Genomic DNA, 12,124 nt, shown 5'->3' with positions numbered 1-12,124 from the left:
TGACTGAAATTAATTCATTAACACCTGACTGTTTTGGCCACATCTGGAAACCCTGACATACTCAGTGTTCATTTTCCTGGTCTACTTTTCAAGATATAGTGTAAAAATTGACTTCAAAATATAGTGTAAAAATTTACTTCAGAGGAAACTGTCTAGGGTATTATGTAAAACATAGGAAATATTCTTTCCTTTGGGCAAAAAGTGTTATACAGAGTGCTAAATACTTCTAAAAGCAAAGCTAAATAGATTTCACCTATTAGTCTTTCTTAGAAGAATGTAACTTTTAAGCTGCAAGTTATAGTTTGATTAGTAAATGAAACTTCCATCAAGGAACATTTAAGACTTTATGAACAGTCATAAAAGCTTTTACTAGAAAAAACAAATATTTTTAAAGGGAAAAGAACTTCAGAACTTTTTATTAAAATCTTTAAGTATGGGGATAATACTGAATCAAATTCCCCACATTCTGTTAACCTTTTATTACATAAACCTTTATTATAACCTTTTATTACTAGAAAATCTTTTATTTGTATAAAATAAAACCTTTTATTTGCATAAACTTTTATTACTAGAAAAACCCTACTGATTTAAAAATAATCATATTGTTTATGGTTCCTTTAAATAAGTAATATATAGTGTTGCTTAATTCTCATTTCTCATAATGAACACTGAGAAAAAAAGGAAATTACACAGATAATTTTTTTCCTTTATTTTGGCAGACAGTACTGTAACTGCACTGCCAAATAATCCATTAGCATATCTTCTTTAAAATTGCTAGCATGAGATAAAATACCAACAGCATAAAATAGAAAAGGTAGATTAAACTTACTCTATTTAGCCAAACTATTTTTGAATGTTTCCATATTTCTTTTTCTCCCTCATCCAGAGCCAGCCAGCTCTTTATATAAACTTTAACTGCAGTTAATGGGAAAGTTTTCAAGCTTGCTAAAAATGTAACTATTTCTTAACATGCAAACATTAGCATGAAGTACAACCAAGCAAAGAGTCAGTCTCCCAAAAGCTCTAAGAGCCTTTTAACCTAATGAAGACATACAGAATCAATACTTACTCTATTTATTCAAATTAATTGAAAAACCTCAAACAATCAAAACAAGACACTTTCAAGTTACATGTGCCACTTGCTCTGTGCCTTTTTGTTAACAAAAGTGAAAATCAGTCCATGATCTCCAACTGTGCTTCTGGAAGAAGTGGCTCCACTTCACATCTAGAGATAATAGCTTGACTTTATTAATATTTTTAAAATATTTTTCACTGCATGAAAACTTAATACAAATTGCTTAGGTATTTGATGCTAAATACAGAACAAAGAACTTTTTCAACCTTCAATGATTGTTAAAGAGGACATCAGGTTATTTGGAATGATGTCTTACATATTTTATATACATATTGTACACCTAAACCCAGTGTGGTCCTTCTGAAATGTTTTTAGATATAAAAGTAATCTACAGTTCTAGTGTGAGACCATCTGTAGAGAAGCTCCTTCATAGCCAAAGTCTTTCTGGAAAACTGTATTTGACCTTGAAGTTCGCAATGTAGAACAAATCTAAGATTTAAACCATCCTTACAGTTTTTCTAGTGTTTCTCTGCACATTTTATTATCCCAGACACAACTGTTGAAACAATAGGCATAAATGTATCTGAGATCTGCCAAAAGTTTTCTAGGAAAGGCCCGTCCCAAGACAAACTGCTGCTGCTCTTTGTTAGTGCTAGAGATGCAGGACACAACCCAGAAAATCAGCGCTCACTGCTGTTAAGATCCCTCAGTGTGATCACTGCTCTGGAGTACAGGAATGTCTTTCCATGTCCTTTTATGTTCCACATGCCTCAGCTGCTGCTTCCATCCTCAGGTCGTTTCCTACCCAGCAGCAGCTGCACCAGCTGCCCTCTGCCTGTACCTCTGCCTGTACCTCTGCCTGTACCTCTGCCTGTCCCCACCATCACTTGAGCAGCTGCTCAGAACAGCAACCTTTTTGCTGCCTGCAGTTCTTGATTTGTCTAGTCTTAAAGGGTGAAAAGAATGGATATGCAAGCATAACAACATTGATACCTCTGCTTCTGATGAACCATTCATGCAACACTAGTGAAAAGCCTTGCCACACATTGCACCAGAAGGCATGAATGTAAAGTCTAATGTATAGGTGATGTGACTCCCTTTTTCTTCTGTTTTGGTCAGAGTCCTTGAGTAATTTCCCAGTTATTTTTTATTTAATTTGATTAATTCCTGTGAATTCTTACTTACACTTTTACATTGGCCTAATAAAGAACACCTTCGGGCAGATGTTACATGTTGAATTACATACATGCAGTAAGCATTGTATTATGTCTCCTGCACAAATGCAGAAAAATATATTTCCACTCTTCCCCCTCCCACCAGTGCTTCATTAGTCTTTGTGAAATGTAATTCTACTTTCATTTACTCTGATAAAAATCAAGATTTCTTTCATCAAGTACTATAATATAAAATGTGCACAATTGGACTAGAAACAAGTTTTGCGATTAATTAAGTTAGAATTAAATTCAAGCTCTCATTCTCTCACTAGTCTTGCATTAAAGTACTTAGACCTTCTTTCATAGATTTCACATTGTTTTCAGAAAAACGTGGAACACGTAGAGAAACCAGGTATAAAGTAACCTTGTGTGTCAGTAATAATAGCTATCTCCATTTCTATTGCAATTTTCATCTGAGGATCCTGAGGTACTTTTTGAATATTCATTCAGCCTCACTGTACTGCTGAGCTTCACTATGTACATTGTGCTCCAAGGAATAAAGAAGTAAATCACAAACCAAGGACGCAGTTCTGATTTCCTTAGAATTATTAGCAAGTTTAATATACTATTAGTATCGAGTATTGGAATACAGCTCAAATTCAGATCCTTTAAGCATCTGGCACCCCTCCAAGCTCCCAGAGGAACTTTCCCTGGTTTCTACACCAAGGTGGTATTTTGCTACCAGTTAATGGCAGATACTGTTTCATGTAGAACAAATCTTGTGCTTTTTGAAGTGCTAGGCTGGGACTGAATGTACACAAGGCACTGTTGCTCAAACAAGAAAAGCAATAACACCAACAAATCCATTCACTGTATTTGAGATTTATGCAATCCACACCTGAATTAGTCTTGAGAATCAAAATCTGATAAAAAGATTCAATAATTAAATGTTTTCCACCCTCCATTTGTAAGACTAGAATTCATTGTGCTGATAAAGTCAAGAGGAATGCATTCAATACTCCTGAAAATTGTCAATTTTCAACTAGTATGTTCTGACTACTTATCAGAGACTACTAGATACTGATTTTTTCCTTATTTCAGAGCTATATTGAAGGAAGTGATTATTTCCCCCTGCTGTGCTCTTGTGAATCCCCAACTGGAGTACTGTGCACAGTTCTGATGTCCCCAGTGTAAGAATGACACGGAACTGTCAGGGCCAGTTCAGAGGAGGACAGCAAAGCTGGTAAGGTCACTGGAACACATCCCCTGTGAAGACAGGCTGAAAGAGTTGGAGCTGTTCAGCCTGGAGAAAAGGTTACATGGAGATCTCAGAGCAATCTTCCAGCATGGGAAGGGACCTGTAGGGAAGCCAGAGAGAGACCCTTCAAGAACTGCAGTGCCAGGACAAAGAGTAAAGGATACAAGGGTCTGTTCCAGGTGAGGCACTGTAACAGCTTGTCTGGGGAGGCTGTGGATGCCCAACCCTGGCAGAGTTCAAAGCCAGTTCAAAAAGGCCTTGAGCAACCCTAGCGAAGGTGCCCCTGCCCCAGGCAAGGGGGATGGGACTAGATGATCTTCAAGGTTCATTCCAACCCCTTAACATTCTATGACTCTATTTGATATAGATAATTGTGGAGTTGCGTTATGTATATGTTTTATTATCCCTGTATTATGTATTGGTTCATTCCTTTGTACCCCCGTGTGCAACTTGGTTTATCCCCAGTTTTCCCGCCTTGTCCTCCCTTCCCGCCTCTCCAGTGGCTGTCCATCGCCCTGGAAGGGGCGCAGTCTTTCCCTTTACCCCCCGCCGGGTGCCTTGTCTATCACTCGGTGCCCCTTCCCATCCATCCAGAAGCTTCTACTCAGGGCACCGGGTGATTGGGCGAGGACCTGGGGCTCCTCCCATATCTTTCCCACATTGGACCCCACCATATCCCCCCATCCCGGAGCCACCCCCTATCCCTATCCCCATTGGTCGTTGGATACCCCTCCCTTACAGTTTATAAGCCAGTGCAAGCACCTTGTGCTTGTTCCTGTTGGCTGGCACCGTTCTAGGATATTTGGCCCCGTTGGGCTACAATAAACTCGGACTTAGCCCCCAGCAGGATCCGCTCTTCATTTACCACCGCGAGGCTTGCTAGCGCTGCCCAGAACCCACAAAGGCACTCTCCAAACCCCAGCAGGGAGCGGCGGAGGGTGCCTCCATCGCCCACTCTCGCCCCAGAGAAGAGCTAGCCGGGGCTGAGACAAAGGGAACCGGGGCGGGAGCGCGGCAGATAATTTATAGACTGTCTCAGTACAAAAGGTTCTTAAAAGAAGTGCAGTTTGTTTCGTTTTTTTCTGGAGATATACTGTCCTGGCTAGAAAGACCACCAAAATATGCTGTCATTTTCAAACTCAATACCGCTTTCAGATTACTTCTTTTCAGGATAAAAGTTCTTTTTTTTTTCTCTAGACAAAAATAAAAGTCCAAAAATACACTAATTTTATGTTGTGTGGTACACAAGAACAGAAAGTATCCTTACTTTTCAGATCTTTGAGCAACAAAGGGAAAAAATTTGTTTTCAAAAAAGAGATTAACTGAAAGAAACCTACAATAGGAATAGTTTGGTCCACAATCCAAGCTGTTTCTAATTAGAAGGTAGGAAAACATACACTCTCACATTTTGCTCACCAAGGGAATAAAGCCACATACAAATCACAGTCATATGAAATAAGGCACTGTAAATATTTGTTGAATTTAATAATTACACTGTCTGTCTTGGACAAACCCTTGCTTTGTGACCCTGGAAGACAGCAAAATGTTAGTAAAGAAAACTGTAGTTATCCAATATGAAATAGAAAATAGATCTATAAACACTTCTAGCAGGTTGTTTTCAAATCCAGATTTCAAATCATAAAACACTTAAGGTTTGAAGGAACCTCTGGAGATTATCTAAGCAACTTATGCTCAGTTGTGTCCATGTTACAGGAATATTAATAACCAACATATGAAAAATTTCCTTTTTTCATCTTAGTAAACATGATTCTGCCTTTTTTTTTTTCCCGTACAGTAGCAAAATGTGTCTGTTTATGCTACAAAACATCATATTGCTACATGAAAGTCAAAACAATTGTGCAGTTTGTCCAGAAACAGAATTTCAATAAAGTATGAAATCTTAATAGGACTTAATAATACCTTCTAGAATGATAATTAGTTTCACTATGGTCAAAATCAGACACTCTACTATCTATTTTGTTGGTGAAAACCAATAGTAATTCCTAAAAAGTCAATAGATGTATGACAGTCTATATTAGTATAGATGAGACATGAGGGTCCATGAAGATCTTCTCCCCAGGGAGAAGACTTAGGCCTAAAATTCCTGTCTAAAGTCTCCAGAAGTGTATAAACATCCATAAATTCCAAAGAAATAAGGGAAGTAATCTTAATATTTTAGAACATTAAAACTTCTTCCAGATCCTTTCTTCTGAAGCTTGCAGAGTACTAACATATATATGAAATCCATTCTTTTTTTACAAAGTTTTTTAAGCTAATAAATTCTCAAGGCAAGATTAAGAAAAAACAGAAGAAAAACAAAAATAAGGAAAGAAAGACAAACACTCATGGTAGCCTGCTGCTTCTCTGCCTTCTCAGCTTCCTCATTAAGCTGCTTTTGAAAGGCTTCCTGGAGAGATTTCATTTCCCTAGGTTATTGAAAACACAGAATACAAACTTCAACACAAGTGTCCACTAGGAAATACTTATTCAGATTTAAAAATTGACCTTTAATTATTCAGAGTAGGAAACAGATTACTTTGTGAGTCTCCCAAATTAAATCATAACGACTCCATGAAGTATAGTGCCAATGCAAAATAAAAATCAATCTATGATGCAAAGTGGCCACCGTTTATGTCTGCTGAATGGCCTGCTGTGCAAAACATCTGGTAGTGCATAATTTCTAACAAAAATGATTCACACCAAAAAAGTGAGAAAAGTAGGCAAGTGAAAATCCACTGTCATCGAGACATACTATTATCAATAAGAACTAGCTTATATCTGCTTTAAAATAAACAAATAAATCATGCTCTGGTAAAATTCAACCTCATATGGCACCTTCTAGAGACAAGCAACAAAAAATTCAGTAGAAGATTCTGGTATAAAAATAAAAAAGAGCAGGATAATTGCTTGGATTTGGTTTATTTGAATCAAGTGAAAACCCTCTGCATTACTGATTCAGCTGGAGATTTTCTCCAAATTGTGGGAATTTTCTACCCACAGCACATGAAACAATTCGGAGATGTAGCAAAGTAGTAAAATGACATATTTCATAGGAACTGTAGGGCTTTTGGAGGATTGCTGCTTGCATGGATAAACTCTCAATGAAGACCAAGACAACTGGATTTACAGACAGTAACATACAATAATTTAGTCCTGTGAAAACTAAACTGAAGGGAAACCACATAATTTTAAAAGAACTTGCCACCTGTTAGATAATTTTTTTTAGCTGATAACCCCTAGTACTTTCAGCAATTTTGGCAACACTAGTATAAAACAGATTTAATTAAAAGAGTGATTGAGCAGCATGAAAACAATATACCATCAGCACTAAAAGATGCCATCGTTGCACAGTGTTGATGATACACAGAATAAAACTGGGGGCATTATAGTAAGTGACTAAGTTTTACTTGGAACTTGGGTATTATTGAACAATTTGCACAAAAGGAATTTAAAAAAAAATCTATTCTGAAGTCAACAGAACATTTACTTACAAAAGCTGACATTCTAGTACTCTAAACTTTACTGTATTGTAGAGTATAATCAAAGTTGTGCTCAGACCAAGTCTGCAGCTCATGTTTGTTCAAAGAAAGATCACAACATTAATATTGGGATATGTTTTGAATTTTGGCTTCAACACAATAGATTTAAGCATAATATTATGTTCTTTTTTCTTCATTTACTGCAGATACAAGGTAGCCTGAGGACCCTGGCAAATAAACTGTGACCCTTCCCCAGTGAAATTCTATGAGGAAGATTCCCTGGCACATTTTAAATTCCTCTTTCATACGTTGAACTTTTACACCTCTCTGGAAATGAAATCTAGTAAGTATGTAAACTGCTGGCAACAGTAGTAGCCCCAAAGCATTTCCTTGCAGTATACTGTAAAAACCTTTCATTTTCTGAATGATGGAGTGGGCTGCTCAGCAGCAGATTGCACTTTTTATTTCTGGGAACTGCTCTTGTGCAGTGCATTCGATGTCTCAGAAGCAAAATCAAGATATATTTTAGGGTGGAACTTGAGAGACTGCAAGTGGTGATTTACAGAGGAGATTAGGAAGAATATTTGAAATACGTAATAAAATTTTCTTTCAGCAGACTCAATTTTCCCATATGCAACTAAGATCTATTTACTAAACAGTCCATTAATACTTTTAATCAATTCATGTCTCAATTTTATAAAGGAAAATTGCACAACAATCAAACCACCACAAAACTGCATTCATGTATGATGACGGATTTTGTCTGTGTGAAGGACAGCTATGATGCTGAGATGTTACACCTTCAGTCATATCCAAGCCACATATGTATTTAAATAGGACAGTAGCTAAAGTCTTTCCTCTAGAATTTATTTGTCTGGAATACCTGAAAGATTGTTATGGATCACAGTAAAAATAAGAAATTCCACTGGTATTGTATTGCAGACCTTATATATTGGGTATTTAAGATATAAAGGTAATTTTCTCACAAGGTAGCAATGCAATTTTATTCATACTTTCATGTGTGCATCTACACTGAATGTAGATGTAAGATGGCCATGGAATTTAATTATTGCATTTCCAACAATGAAGGAAGTATGAACTTCAATAATTTTTCTTATTAAACATTTTTCCTAGGGAGAAATATGAAGTATAGATGCACTCATTATATACTATTTTTCCAGCAAAAGTGGTCACTATATTAGTTATGTTTTCTTGTTACTAAAATTGTATTGATGTTGCTGTTTGTTGGGCTGAATTTTAAAAATGAAGAGACAGAATGATGAGACTTACTCACAATGAAGCACTAGGGAAATTGAGACTAAGGACTAAGGAATGCAAGTTCCCAGCCATGAGAAATAACTTTTTAAGTGCTCAATGAATAATTTGAAATTAATACTTCTTTCTCTTTCTAACTCCATTCATCACTAATACCCAGTGGAAGTATTCCTGTTTGCACATGGACTAATGATTTTGAGTGTCTACACATATAAATATTTAATTAAGAGCTTTGAATAAATGTCATCATATCCAAACTTAGAGATTTAGACACTTTAGTCATTTAATTTTCTAAAAATCCTGAATTTATTTTTTAAGGAATATTTCATGACTAAATTTTCCTTTAAATTTCAATGTCTTTCTTTAGCAGATATCTCACCATACCATTTTAATACATTTTCCTATCATATGTCAAACATCAGTAAATTCATCATTTGTTTCAAAAAGAGTATTTTCTGCCTTTATTTTACTGTTACAATTAGCAGATTCTGGAATACAGCAGTGTTTATAGTAAAAGGAAAGGTGAAATTTGCTAGTCTGACAGCTTTTAGTCAGGAAATGGAAAGAAAAAGAAGGAAGTGAGGGTTTTACCTTTGGTTTTGGCCAATTTCCAGAAGTTTCTGTACATCAGTTTTGGTTGATGCTTCATCATTTTTTAAAGACTGATAGCAACAACAACAAAAAAAAAAACAAAAAAAAAACAAAAAACCAAACAAACAAAAAAAAAAAACCAGAAAACTCTATTAAAGAGATCCTTTTTATTAATAATCTGTAAAAGTATTTAGCCCTTGTTCCTAAAATGGTGAATTGCAGACATTACCACTTAAGAAAATTGGAAGAATAGTCTGATTTTTCTTTACTGTAGCTCAAACACAGTTAACCATACACAGCTCTGTATTTCTGAAACAGTAAATGTGAGATAAATGCAAGCAGATTTAGAAACAGATGAATGACTGAAAGCATTAGAATTTTATGACCAAGTTAAGTGTATATATACAGAAGATAATACTACAGCTCTTTGCCTATACCAAGATCTCTGTAGTGTTGAGTTTAAAATATTTCACAGTGTAATTTTGCTGAATATTACCTTCAACTGTGCTACATTCTAAAAGAAATTTGCTACAAGGAGAGCATATTTCTCTAAAAAATAAAAAAAAGTCTGCAGTAATGGTGATAACACACTCAAAAAACCCCCAAATTAAACCCAACTCCCAAACCAAAAACCCCAAAGATCAAAAGGTTGATTAATTAAAACCAGGGAAGTCTGGAACATAAGAAAATATAACATAATACTATAATATAGCCCGGTACTGATACACACCACTGGTATTCTCCTGAGAACAGATAAGAGTGCTTCTTCTCCTTTCATTTTTCCCAGCTAGCTTACAAAGATGTATTGTCAGAAAAATAATTTATTTTAAAATGGCATGAAATACAGAGACCAATTTCAACTGATAATGAGTCTAAATGTTTTCAGCAGACCAACAGACTCTACTGGGAAAAGACAGGTGCTCCCTCAGCTGAATATCTGGACCTCAAATCCAGGGAAACACTTTCAATTTAGTTTTTCCTCTGAGGAGCTGATTTGAGTTCAGAGTTAGTTTATTGCCCTTTCAGTCTAACCATGGCATAGCAGTTAAATGAAAACAGTCTCAGCTCTCACTTCAGGCTCATCTAGCACAGATTGTCAGCCAAATTTGTAAATCAATGCCCTGCAGTAAATCCAGTCAGACTGTGTAGGTGACATGTCAGAAAGGTAAACTGAGCAACTAAATTAAGTTGAGTGTATGGAATTCAGCAGCAAAGATCCAACCTGCAACAGCAAAGGCCATCCTTTTCAGTAGCTGCCAGTACAAATGTGAGTCAAGGGGCCAGAGGGGGATATAATTGGGATAGTAGATTATTACGTATTTCATTTAAGATTTTAAAATTAGTTAAGAAACTAAGTTAGCTAGCAAAGATCATGTATCTCAGTTAAAGAGTAAAAAATACATTAAGAAAGAGAAGCTAGATGTGACAAAGACAGATGAAGCAATTGTGAAGAAGCAGAGACCATAGAAATACCTCACCTCAGGAATAATCCAACAGTTAAGAGAGGCTTGGACTGTGACTAGCAGGTCAAAAGGTCCTGCTAACTGGCTATAGGCTAAGAGCTCACCATGAGGAAGACAACTTTCTTCCTCCCATACGACCCCTCCCCAATTTCAAACTCCCACCAACACAATTCAGCTGTAATGGATATTCAGCTGATTATAATACGAAGTGGGCAGGTAATGATGATGTATTATGTGTCCTTAGAAACTGCCTGGATACATAAAATCTTTTCTGTAAAAATAGAGGGCAGGAGTCTTGGACATGTATCTAGAAATGATTCCACGTTTGTCCAGCACTGCAATAAAATATCCTTCTTTTCAACTTTAATTAGCTGAAGAGTCATCTGTCCATGCTTCAAATGTGTCAGCCCCATTAATACTCTGTATTTCTTGTCCTTCCCTTCCTTCTTCTATGTTCTATTTTCATATTTTCTTTATTTTTATTGAGTTGATAAAGGCCCAAACACATTAGGATGAAAATTTCTATGAAACTATCAGGTTTATGTTTAATAGAAGATCAACAAAATAAACAAAATAATAATTATTCACATATTTAATGATTTTTAAAAAGAAACATATTTTTTGTAATTAAAAGACACCAAAAAGAAAATGTTGAGGTAATTAAGTAATCTTACAGATAACTGAGACAGAATCTAACCTGGAGGTTTACTTTAATTCCCTGAAGTTCTTTAGAAGTCTTTAACAGTTGATGAAGTATGTTGCTCCTCTCTTTAAAGACTTCTTTCAGTTGTCTTTCCAGCTCTTCATAGCCCTGTCTAACAGAAAGAGTAAAAACATGAGATCATTTCACAACATTTGTCCATGCAATTGAAAACATATCATAGTTCATCCAAATTTAATCCCAACACCCTGTGTAGATTTCATGGGCACTATGTCCCCTTGCTCACCTGTAGAACTTAAGTTTTCCTAATATTGATGAGTAGATGTTTTATACATTAAAATGATGTCGTGATTCTGTGTGAGCAAATTACCAGATTGAAACACTGCAAATGATGGATTGTCTGTGATGAACAGGAGACATAAAGGGATGTATTTAGCATGAGTGACAGTGTGAGATTTTTCTTACCTTAAAACATATACAAGAAACAAAGCAAAACTTGGTAAGTATGAAGATTTGAGACATCAGTAAGAACAATTCATATCAATTATAACTTGCTAAATGAAACACAGCACTCCTTTAACACAAACACCTTAGTATAAAGCATAGATTAATAAAAATTAGGTGTTACCAGCCACTTTTGCACAAGAAGCCTAGTCCCAGATGATAAGCAAATGGTTGATGCTATGCCTAATGCTAACTGCTCTTGGAGAAAAACAAAAACAAGTGGACTGTGATGATAAGGGAAAGGAATGTGAGCGAATGGGTTTGGCTAACTGCTTTTTCTGCAGGACAAGGGCTTAACCCGCATGCACTAAGCAATACTGAAGAATGCTTACTAGCTGCTACTGGTTGTTTTTATGACTAATAGAAGACCTGTCACAAAGCACAGAAAAATGTAATAAAAGAATAGTAACATAATTATTGCACAATAGAATAGGAACATAATTATTGCACAATGTCAGATGAAGTATAACTGATACAGCAATAAGGTGTGCAATAATGCAAGTAAGCATTAGCAAAATAGGTGTGATGAATGTATTGGATAAGAATAGTGTGCCACATTTGTAACAGAAGATAAGAAAACCACAAGTTAGTCAGACTCCAATCCCTTAAGACTGTAACTTTAGATAAACAAACAAACAGGGCAGGTGCCAAACTCGTAAACCAA

General features: G+C 35.9%; 1 long non-coding RNA gene across 1 annotated transcript; it reads right to left on the bottom strand.

Annotated features, from left to right (window-relative positions):
* Nucleotides 1-5,832: 5,832 nt before the first annotated feature.
* On the bottom strand, nt 5,833-11,109 carry LOC144245997 (uncharacterized). Its single transcript, XR_013339593.1, has 3 exons — nt 10,993-11,109; nt 8,833-8,903; nt 5,833-5,913 (listed from the first exon to the last, which is right to left on the bottom strand). It is a non-coding gene; the product is annotated as an uncharacterized LOC144245997 (long non-coding RNA).
* Nucleotides 11,110-12,124: the final 1,015 nt, after the last annotated feature.

The sequence above is a fragment of the Lonchura striata genome, chromosome 3 (genome assembly GCF_046129695.1).
Source record: "Lonchura striata isolate bLonStr1 chromosome 3, bLonStr1.mat, whole genome shotgun sequence".
Lineage (NCBI taxonomy): Eukaryota > Metazoa > Chordata > Aves > Passeriformes > Estrildidae > Lonchura > Lonchura striata.
The sequence above is the reverse complement of the archived record's forward strand: the minus strand, read 5'-3'. Positions and strand labels throughout refer to the sequence as shown.